The sequence below is a fragment of the Stenella coeruleoalba genome (assembly GCF_951394435.1).
Source record: "Stenella coeruleoalba genome assembly, chromosome: 2".
NCBI classification, from domain to species: Eukaryota; Metazoa; Chordata; class Mammalia; order Artiodactyla; family Delphinidae; genus Stenella; species Stenella coeruleoalba.
Window position 1 is genome coordinate 69,765,683 of NC_137147.1, and position 21,803 is coordinate 69,787,485.

Genomic DNA, 21,803 nt, shown 5'->3' on the forward strand with positions numbered 1-21,803 from the left:
GGATTCTTCAATATACGTAAATCAATCAGTGTGATACATCATATTAACAAATTGAAGAACAAAGACCATATGATCATCTCAATAGGTGCAGAAAAAGCTTTTGACAAAATTCAACACCCATTTATGATAAAAACTCTGCAGAAAGTGGGCATAGAGGGAACCTACCTCAACATAATAAAGGCCATATATGACAAACCCACAGCAAACATCATTCTCAATGGTGAAAACCTGAAAGCATTTCCTCTAAGATCAGGAACAAGACAAGGATGTCCACTCCCACCACTATTATTCAACATAGTTTGGAAGTCCTAGCCATGGCAATCAGAGAAGAAAAAGAAATAAAAGGAATACAAATTGGAAAAGAAGAAGCAAAACTGTCACTGTTTGCAGATGACATGATACTATACATAGAGAATCCTAAAAATGCCACCAGAAAACTACTAGAGCTAATCAATGAATTTGGTAAAGTTGCAGGATATAAAATTAATGTACAGAAATCTCTTGCATTCCTAACACTAATGATGAAAAATCTGAAAGAGAAATTAAGGAAACATTCCCATTTACCATTGCAACAAAAAGAATAGAATACCAAGGAATAAACCTACCTAGGGAAACAAAAGACCTGTATGCAGAAACCTATAAGACACTGATGAAAGAAATTAAAGATGATACCAACAGATGGAGAGATATACCATGTTCTTGGAGAGGAAGAATCAACATTGTGAAAATGACTGTACTACCCAAAGCAATCTACAGCTTCAATGCAATCCCTATCAAATTACCGATGGCATTTTTTACGGAACTAGAACAAAAAAATCTTAAAGTTTGTAGGGAGACACAAAAGACCCCGAATAGCCAAAGGAGTCTTGAGGGGAAAAATGGAGCTGGAAGAATCAGACTCCCTGACTTCAGACTACACTACAAAGCTACAGTAATCAAGATAATATGGTACTCTCACAAAAATGGAAACATAGATCAATGGAACAAGATAGAAAGCCCAGAGATAAACCCACACACCTATGGTCAAATAATCTATGACAAAGGAGGCAGAGATATACAATGGAGAAAAGACAGTCTCTTCAATAAGTGGTGCTGGGAAAACTGGACAGCTACATGTAAAAGAATGAATTTAGAACACTCCCTAAAACCATACACAAAAATAAACTCAAAATGTATTCGAGACCTAAATGTAAGACTAGACACTATAAAACTCTTAGGGGAAAATGTCAGAAGAACACTCTTTGACATAAATCACAGCAAGATCTTTTTTGATCCACCTCCTAGAGTAATGGAAATAAAAACAAAAATAAACAAATGGGACGTAATGAAACTTCAAAGCTTTTGCATAGCAAAGGAAACCATAAACAAGACAAAAAGACAACCCTCAGAATGGGAGAAAATATTTGAAAACGAATCAACAGACAAAGGATTAATCTCCAAAATATATAAGCAGCTCATGCAGCTCAATATTAAAGAAACAAACAACCCAATCCAAAAATGGGCAGAAGACCTAAATAGATATTTCTCCAAAGAAGACATACAGATGGCCAGGAAGCACATGAAAAACTGCTCAACATCACTAATTATTAGAGAAATGCAAATTAAAACTACAATGAGGTATCACCTCACACCAGTTAGAATGGGCATCATCAGAAAATCTACAAACAACAAATGCTGGAGAGGGTGTGGAGAAAAGGGAACCTTCTTGCACTGTTGGTGGGAATGTAAATCGATATAGCCACTATGGAGAACAGTATGGAGGTTCCTTAAAAAACTAAAAATAGAATTATCATACAATCCAGCAATCCCACTACTGGGCATATACCCAGAGAAAACCATTGTTCAAAAGACACAGGCACCCCAATGTTCACTGCAGCACTATTTACCATAGCCAGGTCATGGAAGCAACCTAAATGCCCATCGACAGACGAATGGTTAAAGAAGTTGAGGTACATATATACAATGGAATATTACTCAGCCATAAAAAGGAATGAAATTGAGTCATTTGTTGAGACGTGGATGGATCTAGAGACTGTCATACAGAGTGAAGTAAGTCAGAAAGAGAAAAACAAATATCGTATATTAACGCATGTATGTGGAACCTAGAAAAATGGTACCGATGAACCGGTTTGCAGGGCAGAAGTTGAGACACAGATGTTGAGAACAAACGTTCTCTACAGGACACCAAGGGGGGAAAACCATGGAGGGGTGGGGATGGTGGTGTGCTGAATTGAGCGATTGGGATTGACATGTATACAGTGATGTGTATAAAATGGATGACCAATAAGAACCTGCTGTATAAAAAAATAAATAAAATTCAAAAATTAAAAAAAAACAAAACAAAATGAAGTAACCTATTGAATGGGAGAAAATATTTGCAAATCATGTGTCTGATATATATTATTGAGATGATTTGCCCCACAGGATGAGAAGGGAAAATTCAAATTCTTATAATCATAGCTTATATCTTTAAGGGAGAAAAGTATGATTTTGTAACATTAACATAATGTTTTTATTAAAATATTTAATATTTTAAATAGTTAAGTTATAAGTTTGAAATCATTGGATATATTAGGGCTGGTTGTTTCAAAGCACCTTTGCCAAAAATTTCCCTTGCTGTTATGAATCTTCATTATCAAATGGAAACATATATATATATTATATAATATATGTATATAATATAATATATATAATATATATATGTTATATATATATAACATATATATATATATATATATATCCTACAAACTCTATTACATCTTTCTATCCTGTATTGAAAGAATATACAATTTTAATTTCAGGTTTTTATAAATATCAACTCTAGATATTTATAAAGTCTCTAATATATAAACATACTTTCTAAATGCAAATTAATAAGAAAAAAATAACCTTAACCTCACTTTACGTATCTAATGTTTTAAAATTTTGTCAGAATTTATGGATATTTTGATATTATGTATCTATTACAATATATGAGGAAAAAATAGTTTCTCAAGCTTATGGGAATGATAATTCATTCATTGACTTAGATTACACATTAGCTTAATTTTTGTACATCTTAACATCTTGCACTGTTTCTTAGCTTCATTTCTCTTACTGTCTCATAGCCATAAAGTTGTTGTTTTGGAAAAAACAAAATCACTGGATCTCATGATTTATTTTGCATAAGAAACACCAAGTGAATTTATTAAAATACAGATTCCTGGGTGTGGCGACCAGAAATCAAAGTTTTAATAAAGCCCTAAATTGACTCTGATATAGATTGTCTATATAGTACAATTTGTGACGCATGTTCCTAGAGGGTTGACAAGCGAAAAAAGAAAGCAGTAATTCCCACAAATCAAGAAGAAAAATACAAAAACTGACAAAATGGAATGGAAGATGGCAATACATATGAATAGGCAATTTACAGAGAAGAAACCTTAAAGTAGAACAAGATATAGAGATTTTCAAATAAATTATGGGTTAGAGACATAATAAATAAATAAAGCAACAATTTAAATATCACTATATACCAGACTGGTCAAGAACTGAATGCTGAATAATGTCAATATTCAAGGGGCTATGTGGATATGGAACCCAGACTCCTGCTGGTTGGATGAAAGACTGGTACACTTGCTTGTGAGAGGAAACCAGCAGCTCTTAGTTAAATTAAACATACACACGCTCTGATCTAGCAGTTCTTCTCCTGGACAGACATAGTCCATAAGGAAACACGTATAAGGATGTTCACTTATCTGTCAGTAGCAGGGAGAGAGATATTAGCCTCATCCCTTTTTTGGGATATTGTACATACAAGATGTGGTACATGCACACCATGCTACAGTCTGTAGATGTAAGAGACAAGATATTCATAGTGAATAAGACAGATCTTAAACACAGCACTAAGAAAAGAAAGCACAGAACAAAATTTACAATATGTTGTTACATAAACTAAAATACATCAAAAACAACATACACATTTTATAAGAACATAAACGGACCAAAGGATGTACATTAGCTATATCAGAATGGTTGTCTACAGAGGGAGGGAAATGGGAAAGAGATATGGGAAGAAATCAAAATAAATCATTTAAAAAGTAAGAGAAGGAACTTATGCAGACTGACTATGATGATATGTCATGAACTAGGGAGTAAGATTTACTCAACATTCTGGACAACTGTATATGTGATTTTTCTGACCCACAGTTGTTTACCTGTAGTGTGAATGCTGAGAACTGGTAGGTTATCCATGAAAAAAGAAATATACAAGACCTTTATCTATATACTTCATAGATAGCATTGATTCCATGAAATGTTTTCATTTATTTAAACCTGTACTTTCAATTGTGAAAAAGGATTATGTTTTGCTTTGATTTTTACAATTTCTTCTCAAGTAGCTGTTTTGGGCAATAACATATAGATTATGTTCAGTGATCTGCAGATGCCAGCATGTAGACCTCAATATTTGGGGAAAGGGAACAAATCATTCTAAATATAATAAAGGTAAAAGGTATGTAAAAAATTGTGGTTACATCCAATATTAATTTACAATAAAGAGAAACTGTTTAAGATCTGTAGAGGAAGTTATAACACTCTTCAAAGTAGTTTACAAGCATTTTATTTTATATAATATTTTGAAAGTAGAGTGTGTTATCTAAAAAACCTGAAAATGAATAGGATATTAATCTTCGTTTCTCAAAAACTGCACCATTCCTCTCCTGCTACCCCCAACAAAAGTACATAAATGGCCTTTAGAATACACATTTTGATGGTTTTCAGACTGATTTCAAAGGCAGTCAAATTAATATTTAAATATGACAATATATACATACTTATTAAAATTTTATAAATTAACAAAGACATTAACAAAGACATTCTATATACACTTTCTAGTAGAATACAGCCTGATATAAAGTGAATGAAATAGTCACTGCTCTGTTATACATTTACAGAGCATAGGCTTAAAGAAATGCACTTGTTCTTTATTTCATTTTCGTCTTTTCTCCTATGAAATGATACTTTAATTCAATCATATCATACTGATATATATTTCTACATGTTGATTCACCCCCAAAAAGGAGAAATGATATGAACCTCGAGAAACTATTTCTGGGAGACCAAATGCAAACTGTATTTCCAGTGCAAAGAAGCCTTTATGCCCATGAACACCCTCATCTGTTTACAGACGTTTCTCTAGAGTCACAAGCTCACTCTCTTTTTTTTATCCACCCTACAATCAATTCTTATAAATGATAGATTTCACTTTTACCAAATTTATCCTGATTCAATATAACCTCATTATCTGTCATCTGTGCTACTGAGATAGCCTTCACACAATTCTTAATGATTAGCTTTAATCATTTTACTTATTATCTCACAAACCTTCCATGACTATAAGCTTGAAACTCATTGATATCAGACTCCTTATCCTAACATTTGAAGCATTCTATAATGTCTAAGCCTGACCTAGGTTCCAAAACTTATCTCTCTTCATTGACACTAAATTTGTTCCCACAGAACTACTCCATGTAACCTCTGTGTTTTAAACACATGTACGTACGTTCTTTAATAAGGTCCCTCTGTCTTAAATATGGTGCCCTCTAAACTTTGAACAAGGCAAATCCTTCCTATTCTTAAAGCTCCTTTCCATTTTTTTTCATGAAATTATCTCTTGTTTCTTCACTTTGAATACCCATATCATTTATTATTTTTTATTTTGAAATAATTAGAGATTCACAGGAAATAGAAAACAAAAAACAACAACAACAAAAAAAAAACCCAAAAAACAAATGAAACAAAACCATAGTGGGAAATCCCATGTTCCCCTTATCCAGTTTTACACCAAATGGTAACATCCTGCAAAACTATAGTACAATATAAAGACAGAAATTTGGTATAATCCACAGAGCTTATTCAGATTTCACCAGTTTTACACTCACTCGTTTGTTGTATAGATGGGTGTAAAGTACTACACAACTTTATCACATGTGCAGATTTATGTAACCATCACCAGAATCAAAATACAGCACTGTTCCATCAGCAACCATAAGGTTCCCCTTTATATCCCACACCGTTTCCCCACTACCCATTGCTAAAGCCTGGCAAACACTAATCTATTCACCATCTAAGAACAATAATTTTATTCTTTAATGAATATTATATAGATGGAAACATACTGTATATAACTTTTTGACATTGACTTTTCCCACTCAGCTTAAATTCTCTGAGATCACTCCTAGTTGTTATGTGTATCAGTAGTTCAACTCTTTTTTATTGCTGAGTGGTACACTCCATGACATGGATTTATTACCATTTGTTTAACCATTTGTGGATTGAGGGATAATCAGTTTGTTTCCAGTTTGGAAATATTACAGATAACCTGGTATGAATATTTATGTATTGGCTTTTGTGTGAACATAAATTTTTCTCTCTCTGGGATAGATGTACAAGAGTGTGATTCCTAGGTCTTATGATAAGTACATGATTAGTGTTGTATGATACTGAAAAACTGCTTCCCAGAAGGCTGTACCATTTTATTTTCTAACCAACAATGTATGAATGATCTAGTTGTTCTGCATCTTCACGAGCATTTGGTATTACTGCTATTTTATTTTAAGCCATTCTGATAGGTATGCCATAATATCACAAACTGATTTTAATTTGTGTTTCCCTAATGGCTAATAATGCTGACCATCTTTCTCTTGTGCTTATTTACCATTTGTACATCCTCTTCATTGAAATATCTGTTCATGACTTTTGACCAATTTCTAAATGGACTGTTTGGTTTTTACTGCTGAGTTTGAGAGTTCTTTATGCATTCTAGATATGAATGAATTCTTTGTTAGATATATGGTTTGTAAATATTATCTCCCACATATAATTTTACTCATGTATTGTGTGATCTACATCAATTTCTATCTTGTATTTTAATATTAAATACATTTAATATTAAAATTAAATACATTTTTATTTATAATATTTTAATATAAATACATTTAATATTATACATTTTTGTTTATATTTTAATATTAAATACATTTAATATTATACATTTTTGTTTATAATATTTTAATATTAAATACATTTAATATTATACATTTTTGTTTCTATCCTATAAGAATGCAAGTTCTTGAAAGGTAGAACCAGAGCTAGTTAATCTTCACATATCCCACAAGTGTTTATTGCAGAGACACCTAATAAAACATTATTGACAAAGTGGTGAACAAAGAAATAAATCTATTAAAATAGGCATTCCAATAACAAAACACCTCACAAGATTATTATATTAAAATGATATAAGATAGAATCATACTTTATAAGTGACTAAATATTTTCCTATTTTAATACCTGAGTTTTAGGTCTCCTATCTCTTATGCAACCACATTTTCTTTAAATTGAAGCTTTTTTCTCAACCTATAAAAATGTGATATCTTTTACCGTATAAGCCTTAGGATGATGCAAGTCTATCTTGGTGTGAGTTTTTCTAACTTCTGGTCAGGATTTGTTTTAAGCATAGCTTGGAAGATGAAGGCATGGAATCTCCAAATATGTCTATATAGCTGCATTACCTTCTCTTCTTTGGTATCTAATATTTAGATTGTGATACATGTCCCAATTTTACTGCCTTTAAACTGTTAGCCTTTTATTGATTCACTTGGGATGTAATTGCTTGTTCTCTGTAAGTATTCTAATCAGAAAAGCCAAGATCCCTTTATTACCCCCAATTCCAATGGAGTCACAGAAATTAGAGTTGCAAATAACCTAAGTCGCCCTTTTAATCTCTTCTCCGGGCAGGGTTATTCCCTATGGTATATATTTTCTCTTTTTCCTTTTTTGTCAATCTGAACTTTAAAGAGGTTCAATAAGTGTGTTTTCTAATGCTTCCACTCCAAGACTGAACCTGGCAATCTCTCTGGAAGGAATAGCAATCATATATACTCTTACCAGTATCCAGTATCTTCTAGGCATGAACCATGATGGTTCTTTATCCATTACTTGATAAAATTTTCTGAGTTTTTGGTTGCAAGTTTAATGATGAGAGAGGAACCTACTGCTTCTGTGAAGACTAACTTCCCTTGCTACTAACTGCCAATTTCATCAGAAACATGATTAACAGCTATAGCATTTTTAATGGTGATGAAGTTATCCCACTAGGAAGAAAAGGAAAATCAAATAATTATCTGTCAGTTATATTCACCCTGAATTTCCCCTTCCTGAGTCACTTTTCTTAAACATAGGCCTAATTTTCCGATGAAAGTAGAAATGTAGGAAGTCAGAAATGAAGTGTAATTTGACTTTAAATACATCACTTGGGAATGGTATAACATTATTGTTTGCAAGTTTCTGTCAAATATCTTATTATACTGAGAGTGATGAGGTGAAGTGGAATGTGTTATTACCCACATTTTACAGATGATTGTATTGAGGTTCTGATCTAACTGATTTAGGTTACTCAATTAAATGATTCTCAAACCCAGTTCTTTTTTGTAATATGGGAAACTCAGAATCAGAACACAGGCATTTATTTGTTGGGGCCTATTTTATGCAAAATTGGATCAAAATACCCTCAGCTCCTAGACTTCCTTCATCATATGTCCTATTCCTTCTAAGTCTCCTTTGTAAGCATATCTTCTATTTTTCCTTAAGTTTTAATATATTTTAGAGCATTAGTTATCAATTTTTGCTGCATATTTGAATCACCTAAGCAGTTTTAGATATCATCATGCCCAGGTCATACCCTACAGTGATTAAAAATATATATCTGGAGGAAAGACTCAGGATTCAATATATTTTCCTTAAACTCTCTAGTTGATTCCAAAGTGCAGCCAAGTTTGAGAACTACTATCTTAGATTTCTATCCCAGGCTTTCTTCTCTTACCACTGTGCACTGAGTCATGCATTTTGCTCGTACAACCACACATTGTAATTTCATTTTCTAGTTGCATGTTGATTTTTCTCAAGTCCACATCTTCACCTAGAACTCTGTCTTGGGCTTCAGAACCTCCCCCCTTTTATATGCACCTCCATAGAGGCTTTAAACTCAACAATCCCCAGATTGAATTTATAGCTTTCCCTCAAAATATCTTTTTTTCTCTTATTTAGAATGTAGACTATTCTGTTGTAAAAATAAGACTCAAGGATTCAGTGGCTTTATCAAAACATGATATTTTCTCTCTCTCAGGTTTGAGACTAAGAAGCTCTGCTCCTCAACCTCCAGGTGTCGTTTCTTGTTCTCATTATTAACAATCAGCCAGCTGGAGGAAAGGATGGGGGAGTCCAGGTGCATCTCTCAAAGGGGCAGGGCTCAGAATGTGACATATTACTTCTGCGTTTATCCCATCAGTCAGGCATTATTCATATGGTCACACAAGGCTATAAGGGCAGATAGATTTGTAGTCTTTATCTAGATAGCTATGTACCTGGCTAAAACCAAGAGGAAGGAACTTCTGACTCTGGACAAGATGAAGTAACAGGGACTTAAATTACCCTCCTGCGTGAAACAACAACAACAACAACAATAACAACAAAAACTGCATTTCGTATGTTCAAAAAGTTAAGTAGAGACATGAAATATATATATATATATCTCCACATTTAAAAGGAATCAAACTGAACTGCTAAAGATGAAAACTACAGTGTGAGATGAAAAATACATGGAATGGAATTAACAGCAGATTAGACATTGCAGAAAAAGGGTTAGTGAACTCTGAGACGTAACAGTAGGAACTATCCAAAATAAAACCCAGACAGCAAAAGAGAATAAAATAGTGAGGAGTTCAAGTGAGCTGTGAAAACTTCAAGTGGCCTCATATACATGCAACTGGAATCTCCAAAGGTTAGGAGATTTCAGAGAGGAGGAAAGAGGGATCAAAAATTTTTCAAGAAATGATGGATAAAATTTTTCCAAAATTGTTCCAGAATTGATGAAAATTAGAAACCCATAATTCAAGAATCTCAAAAAATCTCAAACACAAGAGACATCAAAAAAAAAAAAAAATACTCCAAGGCACAACATAATCAAATTTCTCAAAACTAGTGATAGAAAATCTTTAAAGCAGCCAGAGGAAAAGGCATCTTCTTTAAATTAATTACGTATTTAACATAATACATGTTATGTACAGAAACAAAGATAAGGATGGTTTATTTCTCATAGAAAATATGTAAGTGAGATGACAATGGACTAGCATTTTTAAGGTACTGAAAGAAAATGCTGTCAACCTAGAATCATCTACCTGGTAAGTATATCTTTCAAAAAAAGATGTGAAATAAGACTTTTCAGACATCACAAGCAGACCAGCATAACATGAAAGGCATTTTCTTTAGATCAGAGGGGAAAAAAACAACCACATGGAAATAAGGAACAAAGAACACCTAGAAATGCAAGTTATGTGGGCAAATATATTTGATGTTTTCCTGTGACCTAAACCTTATTTTAAAGATAAATGACTGTTTAAAAATAATAATAATACTGTTTTGTGGAATTTAAAAGATACATAAAAGTAAAAGAGGTAACAACAATAGAACACAAATCCAGGAGGGGAGAGATGGGAAAGTGCTACAACACTTGAAGGTAGACTGTGATAAGATAAAGATGTATACTATAAACATAAAGCAACGATAAAATAACTGAACAATGAGTTATAGATAATAAGTCAACAAAGAAGGTAAAATGGATTCATAAAATGATTAAAGTAGTCTACAAGAAGGCAGAAAAAAAGGACTGTTGTGACTTTGTGATGTTAAGTAGAGCCTAGGATGATGGGCCTCAGTTCAACCAAAGACCACAGGAAAACTAAAATATAGAAGTTTATTATCCACAGCTCTTACAGAAAATGCACAGCATGCCTCGAAGGGCCACACGGGAGGTCAAGGCAGGGTGCAGGCATAGTTTGCAGCAGGACCTGGGGCACATGACTTTATTAGGATATGTGTGTAGAATGCTTTGGGGTTCCAAGGTTAAAGCCAGATCCACCAATTCAAAGCAAAAATCAGGGTTCTGTTTAGTTCCTTAGATAAGGAACGTGAAGGGGAAAGCCCTGAGATGTGGAAAAGCCTGTTTAACCTCAAGGGCCAATGGAGTGGTCAGATCAGGAACTTACATTTACTTGTGACTCAGTGGGCTGTTATCCACGTCATGTGCTTGCATGAAGGGCTAATGTCAATTTAAGGTCTCCAAGCAGATAAAATGGATGTGGAGCCCAGAGTAGTATAGCTAAATTTTTGGTAAGAATAAAGGGAATGAAGCTAAGATTGGGAAAATCAAAAACAAATAGTACAAAGCAGATTTAAACCTAACAATATTAAAAATCACATGAAATGCAAATAATCTAAATACCACAAATATTATGAAGATTGTTATTAAGAAAATAAAATATTTCACATTTACCACAGTTCTTCTTGCTTAAAACTTTTAAATAAAATTTTATAACTTTAAAGATAATTTACAAAATCCTCAATATGTTCTATAAGACTCTGTATGATCTGACAGTCTCTCTCATTTCAGGGGTATCTCATATGATGTCTTTTTCTTCCAACAAACTGAAATTCTTTAGTTTTACTAAGATGCTATATTTTCTTTCTCCTTAAGTTAAGGTTCACCTTTCCTGAAAGAGTCTCCATCCTGGACTCTTTGTCATAGTTAAATTTTATACAGGCAGCGGGTGTCACTGTAGACTCTCCTTTCTTTAGGACCTGACCCTCCAACCCTGGGCTAGCTGCCCCTTCCAATCATTTCTATATCAGTGTGCCCTGTTTCTAAGAGCCTGGGAAGAAAGTAAGCTGGTTAAAAGTCTTTTTATGTACCAAGGAGGATATATTGATTTTGCCTTGACCTAGGATTTTAGCAACAGAGATGATAGGTGATTAGACTTAGTATGTGGATAAGTAGAGGCAAACAAAATTGCTGATAGTTTGATATGGGGATGAAGAATGATTTATCAAATTTTATCTTAATTACCTGCTTGCTTATCATTACTGCACGGTATATCACAAATGCCATAATAGTAAGGAGTACTGTCATCCCCAGGCATAGTATATAGCAGGGTTCCCCAACCCCTGCCCACAGCAGGAGGTGAGCGGCGGGCAAACAGGTGAAGCTTCATCTATTGCTCCTCATCATTCCCCATCACTCTCACCACCACCTGAACCATCCCCCACCCCATTGCTTGCATTACTGCCTGGACCATGCCCTCCCCACCCCATCTGTGGAAAAATTGTCTTTCACGCACGAAACCAGTTATATAGTATAACATAGTGTTGTTATCTCCAGTGCAGAATAGCATTCTTTAAATAATTTTTTCATTGAGAACTGAACCTCACAGCAGGCCTACACATTTGAATTTACAATTTCTACTTATAGGTAAAGAAACTGATATTTAGAGAAGTTATGTAACTGTAACTAGAAGATGGCATGATCTAGAAGTTAGTTAGGAATATGGTTCCTGGAGTCATACAATCTGAATTTAAATTCTTATTCTAATGCTATCAAGCTGTATGAACTTAGGCAAGTTACTTTTAACTTTCTATAACTTGATTTCCTCTTCTATAAAATGATGATACTATTTATAAGTAGGTTGTTAAGAGGATTATGGGATAATGCATGGACACCATTAATACAATGTCTGACCAGCAAAAAGCACTCAATAACTATTAACTATTGTTTTTAATTATCATTATTACTATTAACAGATCATTATTTTAATCCTTATTATTCAAGGTAATCTAACTAATTAGAAGCTGATCTCCTAGCTGAACCAGGCCTTTCTGCTTCTTTCACTACAAAGTAATACATTAGAAGATAATACACAAAAAAAATCAGATTTCAAATTTCATTATTTTTTTCTATGTTTTTTGGACTCTTCAAGTACTTTGATTTGAACTTCACTGATTATTTCCACAACTTAGAGTTTAATCACTTCTTTATGACGTTATAGCTTTTCACTCTCCAGATTTATAATATAGATATTGAACCAAGTATGAGCCTATGGTTATTATTTTGGGGAATGTTTCATTAATATTAATAAATGACAGTTGCATGATCTTTTCTATGACCTTCAACTTGTTTTTAATCTATGTACTCTTAGCTCACTTCAAAATCAATTTGAATTGATTTAACAAGTAAGAACACTGACATACATTTTGAAAGATTTTAAGTACTATTTCATAGATTTAGCCTGAGGATAGGATTTTAGAGGAAAAAAATTGGGTATTAGTAAATATACATTATTTCACTTAGGTTTGTTTTCTTTTAGATAGCTAGTGAAATTTGCTCAATCCAGTACAAATGTTATTCAATGGAACTTTTGGAATCTGCATTAACATTTCTAGGCTAAATTAATACTTCATCGCACTAAATAATATTTTAATGGCCTGAAAAGACCATACATGAATAGTGGAATTGCTTAGTCCCTGCCTGCAGGGAGGATTACACCTATGACAAAAATTGAGTCTTATCTAAATCAGCAGCAGTAAAGGTGGTGCTTCACAAACGTTACTATAGGGAATGTTTTACTTAAATGACAAAACTAAACATTGTCAGCAAATACTTTATATTTTACTTTAAGGCTATGTCAAAATTATAACTAGCATGTTTCCTCAATTAAACTTAAAGTTAATTTGACCAGACAAATAAACAATAGGTCCTAATTATGTCTCAAATCAAGAAAAGAAAAACATTGTGTTCTGTAAGAGGCTTATCAGAGATGCCAGAGAGAATTCAGAAGTCACTAACTACCTGAATAATCATGGAAAAAAATCAATGCAGTAAGTCATACACTGTCAAAGCAATTCATACAGAGCACTGCTAACATGTCTTGTTATTTTAACTGAAAGAAAGAACAATTAAAGGAGGAGTTAATTTTTTTCAAGGGGAATGAAAATTATAAATAGCATTTAACATCATCAGGAAAGGAGGAAAGAATATTGGTGATGAAAAGAAAAGAAACTAGAAATGTATATTTCTATTAGATTAGGGAGCTCTTTGGAGTGTCTCTTGAGAAGGCTAATGAAACATAATTGTCCTGGAAAGGTGAGCATTTGTTAAACAAATTATTATAAAGACAGTTTCAGATGCTAAAGAAGTAGAAAAGGTAGGTATAATCGTGGGAGAAGTGGAAGGAATACTACTCAAAAATAATAGTTAGGCCAGGTCATCAGGGGAAGGAATGAAGTTTCAACAAGTTACATTTAATTCAGACCATATTAATTAAAAGTGAATCAGCTTGACAACTTTATTCTTTATGGGTTGAGATATATTATGGGACATATAGACAGTTAATACTTGATATTATAAAATTATTATAAAATGAAGGTTTAAGCTCCCTGAAAATTAATGAATTATCTTAACTTTAGAAAAACGATTTGTGTTAAAGGCAGTGTACAAATCACAAATGCTAGAATACCTCATAAATCTAGAATAATTAGAGGAAAGGAAAATATAAACAATATCAAATTATAATCCCACTATAGATATATACACTTTCAGGAATTTGTGGCATTTCAAATAAGGACATAAACCATCACCTAATGGAAGGCCTTAAGTATCTGCAATTACATGAATTTGCTGATAAACAGGATTTTTTTTTTTTCTGGAAAAATCTTTTATTTGCTTGTAGAAGATTCTTCTAAAATCTTATTTACACCAATATATTATCTAGCAACATATAGAGCATAATAAATATCAGCCCATCATGGTCCAGTTCATGATACAGCAATGAAAAACAAATATATCTAGAACTTTTGTTCCAGGTCAGGTATTGAGCTAGATGCTTCACATATATTATCTCTACTAATCATCATAACAAAAATATGTGGTAGTCTGTATAAGTTTAAAAAATGCTGCCTGCCATTCCAGTTCTACAAGGATCAAGCCATTAACCACTGCAGTGCAACTGAGGGGAACTCAGGATAGAGATAAACAGAAAGCATTCTGGGCTTTGGACACTGGCCCCTAGATAGTTAACATACCTATCTAATGACAAATTTCAATGACCCCAGGTTCTTGCATCTTCCCATACATAGAAAAGCACTAAAATCATCAACCTGAGATGTCTGTTCCTTGTTATTAGCAGTAATCTTTTTATGCTTGACATGTCTTGCCCAGAAAAAAGAAAACAAACAAACACAGACTGCATATGTATACATCCTGGCTCCTCCCTTACCTCTTTGGAGCAGTTCCTAAGAGCTGCCTGAGAGGCCATCTCTAGGGCTATTGTCTTCAGTAGGGTCCCCAAATAAAACAACTCTTACATTGTTGAGTTTTTCTTTCAGTCAACACTTGACACTTGTACTTTGAAATACGTATACTATCTACAATATGCACTTATATATATTTCTTTTTAAATTAGAAGTATTTGGGGACTTCCCTGGCAGTCCAATGGTTAAGACTTCACCTTCCAATCCAGGGGGTGCAAGTTTGACCCCTGGTCAGGGAGCTATGATACCACATGTCTCACGGCCGAAAACCAAAACATAAAACAGAAGCAATATTGTAACAAATTCAATAAAGACTTTAAAAGTGGTCCCCATCAAAAAAAAAAAAAAATCTTTAAAATAAATAAATTAGAAGTATATTTGGTTAAAAGGAATTTTTCCATTACCTGTTTGATCAAGTCATCATAATCGTGCTACTTTTGATATTAATTATAATAGCTAATTCATATTAATATTGTACATTATATTTTATGAGCATGAAGCATTTTCATTTGGAATGATATTACCTACACTGTCTTTTTGTAAGTAGCTAGGAAAAACAAGTATATATATCAATGTAGTTTTATGCTAATTTTAAATTCTATTTTGTATGCTTTTTAGTATTCTCTTCATATTCTGCAGTAAGCAGTATTTACTTTTTATGATATTGTGATTTATAACGTAAGAGAGGAAAAAATTTTCCTCCACCCTTCTAGGTTCTTCTGGCTGGCCTAAGAATTAAATTGACGTGAGATAAGACTAACAGGAGAAAATCAAACAAAAAGTTTAATAATATGTATACATGGGGGAGACTCAAGAGAAGTGAGTAACTTGCCAAAATGGCAGAATCCCTCACCTTAAAGACCATCTACAGCTAAAGACAAAAGAGGCTGTTGAGGGTAGTGCTTAGGAACTTTCAAAAGGAAGGAAAAGCATCTCCATGTTTGGTAAATAAATGTTTGCTGGGCCCTGCAGAGACCCTGGGACAAAGGAATTTTAACAGACTTTGCTAGGTTCCTCCCTGTTTACACACCTAGTTCAAACTATAGTTATCTATGGAAATAGCTCCCTTCCTGGAACAGGCCTTCTATCTACATTCTTTAGGCAGTTAGAAAAAGGTCAAAGTCTTTTGGGCCTTGATTGTTTTCAGTTTGAAATAATCTGCATACCAGAGACATTTTGGGGTGGTAAGTTTTGCTCCCCTACAGTAATAAGAAATATATATTTGGTCTCTCCCATCTCCCCAATTTCTGGCACAGAGCTTCTAAAACCATTGGAATTTCCTAAGTGCTGAGAGCAATAAAGTTGTCTTTATTATGTTAATGAGGTGGCTTTGGAAATCACCTAAGGATGGGGGCTGGTTGCTAGTGGAGCCAACTTTCAGCTCCATCTCCCAGCCTCAGGTGAGGTGATAGAGGCTAAAGGTTAAGTCAATCTGATGGCCAATGATTTAACCAATCATGTGAAGCCCCCATAAAAAAACAAAAAGATAGGGTTTGGAGAGCTTCTGGGTTGGTGAACACATGGATTTGTTGGGAGAGTAGTGCCCTGGAGAGGGCATGGAAGCATGGAGCCCTTTTCCTCATACATTGCCCTATGCATCTCTACCATCTGGCTGTTCCTGAGTCACATCCTTTTAGAATGAACCAATAATCTAGCAAGTGAAATGCTTCACTGAGCTCCTTAAGCTGCTCTAGCAAATTAGTTGCACCCAAGCAAGGAGGGGGTCATGGGAACCTCCGATTTACAGCCAGTCAGTCAGAAGCACAGGTTGCAACCTGGGCTTGCAATTGGCCTCTGAAGTTGCAGTGGGAGGCAGTCTATAGGATGGACCCCTTAACCTGTGGGATCTGATGCTATCTCCTAGTAGATGATGTCTGAATTGAGTTGAAGTATAGGACACCCAGCTGGTGTCTATGGAGCACTGCCTGTTGGTGGTATGGGGGAAACCACCCTCCCACACATTGGAAGTGGGTCCAGCAACCCAAAAGACTTTTATAATCATAGAGGAAACTTATTGAGTATTAAAAATTAATCAACAGGGTTGGATAGTCATGCCCTAGCAGCAAACATACCAGTCTGACAATATGTAAACTTGAATGGAATGGATCATTTTGAGGAAAGGAACCCCGGCAATACATTTAAATGGCAATCTTTACCTAGTGCCATTAGCAGCTATAGTCACAAACATATGTCTGTGGGACTATTGGATGCCTAGGTTTTCATTGTTAACCTAATGTTTTCATGCACTTCTCTTCAGCAAATAAGAAAAACAACATTTCTTTGTGGCCAAATGCTGGAAAAACTTTCAAAAGTTCACTTCTACCACAGCCAAGCTTTATTCAAGGAGGTTCTTCTTAGAATTAGGCCTTGAGATAAAATTAGGCTCTGCTCCCCTACTGATTTTTCTTCCTCCGTGGTCATCTGTCCGAGTCAAGTAAAACAACTAATTACGTATTAATAAAATTCAAACAGTTTACTACTCTAAGAGGAATTTTCAGCATCTGGTCCAGAAAAACTGGGCTTCCTGAATGGACTGACATGGCTTACCACTTAAATCTCATGATTTTCAGTTTTCAAAACGTTTGCCTCCAAGTTGAATATCTGATTTGAGGTAACCTCTTTTGTTATTGTTAAAAAGAAAATGAGATGCTTTTGAAGGAACTTCAGAAGCATTATTAAATTCTAAATTACAGCTGTCCCTCTATGTTCACACATCTAACTAATTAAATTATGCCCTGTAGTCCCCTCTCATAGCCTCTGTCCAACCCTTTCTGTTTGAATCAATTTCTATTATTGTCTTCTCTTTACTCTAATGATCCATTCTTGTTCTACTGTTCTCACCATCCATCCTTAGATAGATTCATCTTTGCAGCATTAGCTCTCTGTTCCTACATTTTTTCTACCCTATACAAATTACTTTGGTTACTTTTAAATGAAATAATAACTTATAGACTAGCAAATAGCTTATACACTAATGATTTATAAAAACTAAACAAAAATTTCATTGTGATAGCTTTCTTATATATGGATATAGATATAAAGATAGAGACAGAAATAGACATATTGAGAGAGACAGACAGACACTCTCATTAGAGATAGAAGTGGGGGAATTCAATGCATACTCACTGATTTATTTGGGTGTTCAAAATGTGAATATGTGTTTGATATAATCATAAACAAGTAAATGTTAGAAGACATTTTATAGAGATGATAAAGTGATTCCAAATTTTGTTTTAATTTTAAATTGTTTAATTTATAACAATTAAAATAATAATAAATAATGTGGAAAGGAACATCAACATCTGCCAGATCTTACAATATTTTCTAAAGAAACAATGATTAAAATTCTATATGTAGGCTACATCTAGATGGAATACTGGAAAAATATCTGCACACTAAAAACGAAAATTTTACATTTAATAATTTAATATGTAACAAAGAAAATGCAGACCCATAATCCACACAATAGAGGAAAATAAATTCCTATTGAATTAGAGTTAAAATGAAAAGAATGCATATGTAACTTAATAAATATTTTAAAATTAATGCAGATATGCCTTGTTATTTGAATTCTCACTATCTTAATATTCCCTAAGATGACTCCCAAATATTTTGCTGAAAGCTCATTCTCTGAATATAAAACTGGTTATAATGAATCGGCTTGTGTGTGCCAGTGAAAGTGCTTAAGTGATGCATTTTGGGTAAGAGAATGTATAGTCAAGGCAGTTGTATTTCAGCTGTTTGCCCAAAAGGACCATGTTCTCCAGAGCAAATCTTGGACGTTTATTCTTTTACTTACCCTTCTCACTGTCACATATCACCAAACAGCAGCAGTGACTACAGCCTCCATTTTCTTTCTCCTGCCACCAAATCTCACTCAGGCTTCTCTTCATTTGGTCAGTAACAACTTAAAAAAAAAAAAATTGATGTTTACTTATTTTATTTTGTTAAGTGCTTTCTGCGTTCACCATGTATCTTTAACATTTTTTTTCTTTTTGTCTGCATTACAGTATACATTCATTTAGAGTCAAAGAAACCTAATTAATACATGCACACATATATCTCTAAAAATCTGTTTTAGTAAAAAGTAATTGATGTTTTAAACACCTTAAATAATATGTTTCAATTTTCTAAAATAAATGATAAAATTTAGCTCATTGATATTATTCACTCCTGTCTTTCTGCCAAATACCTGGCAATTATATTCACATTGGTATTACTCTTTTTTAGTTCTTCTCTTGCTCCCTTTGTGTGGCTTTAAATAATATGATTAAGCAAAGATTAATTTCTACATCAACTTTTCAATAATAAATCCCTAATTTTAAAACTTTTTTTTTTTTTTTTTGCAGTACGCAGGCCTCTCACCGCCGCGGCCCCTCCCGTTGCGGAGCACAGGCCCCGGACGCACAGGCTCAGCGGCCATGGCCCACGGGCCCAGCCGCTCCGCGGCACGCGAAAATCCCTAATTTTAAAATAAGACTTTTAGTATTCAAAACTTTTCCTACATATTTTCCAGTTCTCAAACTTCTAAATTCTCTAGTCTAATCCCTATATTTTTTAAAGATTTCTCTTCCACAGATTAGATTTCTCTGGCTCCATATGAATCCTTTTTTTTTCTACTCTTGATGGTATCAATCATAGTGGAACTTTCCTTCATTGCTTGTCAGAGTTGGTGACACTGCCTCCTTAAAGTTACAACTTGCTTTTTCTTGGTATGTGTCTCATTGTATTGGAGTAATTCTTTACATAATTTAGTAAAAATGTGTAGAAGACAAACATACCAAATCTATCTATATATTATGATGACAAATGAATAATAAAACCCTAGACTGAAAACATTTTTTATTATTTTGGTAGACTAACTTCATTGTTGTCAGTATACTATACAGTTGCTAAAACCAAAGGAATATGAACCTCTTTCATTGCTTTTTGTTTCTCATTATAAGCTTTTAGATCCTCCCTTTTTTTGGTACTCTGAACTTTCATAATAAGGAATCTAAGTGTGAAAGTATTTTTACTCATTTTTCTGGGCCCTTGGTGGACTCTTTCGATCTGAAGATTTATGTCTTCAGCTCTGGGAAAATCCTTTTGAATATTTCTTTGATTTATCATGGTCCAATTTTACTCTTCTTTTTTTAGGAATTTTTATTCATCAGCTATTGAAACTCTCAGATTGGTCATGTATCCTATGTTTTTTTGTATTTTATCTTTGTATTTCTGATTTTTTTTCCAGGGGATTCATTCCATTTCTTTCCAGACTTTCTATTTATAAAATATTTTAGCAATTATATTCATAATACCTAAGATTTTTTAAATTACTTTTTATCTTTTTTGTATTCTGGATGTGATAACTTCATGAATTTATTTGTGTGTATTTATAAATATAATCAATGTTTCAGTTAATTTTAATTGTTATTATTTAAGATGATAGATGTCAGCAAGTCTGTCAAAATGTTTTAAAATTAAAGTCAATCAAAAATTGGTCATCAAAATCACCATTTGATAGAATGTACTAGATTGCCCTAAACCTTCTCTAGGTAATACTTCTTCAATATGCCTTTTAATAAAATTCTTCCTAATGACACCAGTGATGAAAATGTAATGGAGAGTGGTGACAGTTAGATAAATCCACCAGTCTTGGAGTCAGAAATTTTGAAGAAGGAATGTAAAATAATCTGTTTTAATAGTCATAAAAAATTGATGAATATAAACTTCTTCTTAGAGAAAAACAAAGGAGTAGATAAATTAGCTAGGAATTCTTTTTTTGATCAAGTTAGCATGTTAGATATTATCACTGGGGATATATGTTGTGTCCGTCTCTTTTCTCCACATAGACTCTCCATTATCCTCAATTTCACATAGTTATGAGCACCAGAGGTATGTGTATCAATTTCACACTGATTATTCATAATTTGGAACTGATTTACTCATCTGCACCTATGAATATAGGTAACAAGACCACTAATTTCAAAGGAGAAGGGGAAAAGGTATGGACACATTATCACCATTTCAGCGTCTGCTGGAGCATGTCAAGTTGTCTAAAAACAAGAAAATTATCTGATAAGCCACTAAACAAGTCTGCTTACTGAAACATGAGAAAATCCTTTTCAGAGCATTTTTTATTAACTGAGGATAGTAATATGATCACCATAAATTGTTCAGGAATTCAAGTTTTATGTTATGTTCATCAAGAAGCTAATTTGGAACATTTAGCTTCAAAAATAAAGACAGATTGAAATTTCAGAAATGAAGATGGAGTGGGAAAAAGTTAGTACTGCGTTAGTGTGATTATTTGAATTTGTAACCAGGCAACTTCATTGTTAAAATAATTACCTTATAGGTCTAAAATAAGTAAGTGAAATTCTAAACTAGTAAGTGGAATTCTACCATTACTGCAGATTTTTCTTTAGTTAAGGGTACAGTTTTCAAATGGAATTCTGCAAAATGCTATGGTTGTTCATGTTGACTGGGCATACCCTGTAGATAGGAATAGAGGTATTGGTAGTTAATGATTATGTAGGACTTTGTTTCCTGCCCTCATCTGTGTTTTAAACTTGCTGGCTTTGTTTCTGTTTTTCTGGCTTAAATAGTAAAGTTTAATATAAGAGTCCATTTAACCACTGACTAAA

General features: G+C 33.5%; 1 long non-coding RNA gene across 1 annotated transcript in view; it reads right to left on the minus strand.

The window, feature by feature from the left end:
* Positions 1–21,803, minus strand: part of LOC307181328 — a 592,448-nt gene that overhangs the window by 187,055 nt on the left and 383,590 nt on the right. The window contains exon 5 of the long non-coding RNA XR_013826451.1: positions 18,974–19,081. This is a non-coding gene — a long non-coding RNA (uncharacterized lncRNA). The remainder of the gene's footprint in view (positions 1–18,973; positions 19,082–21,803) is intronic.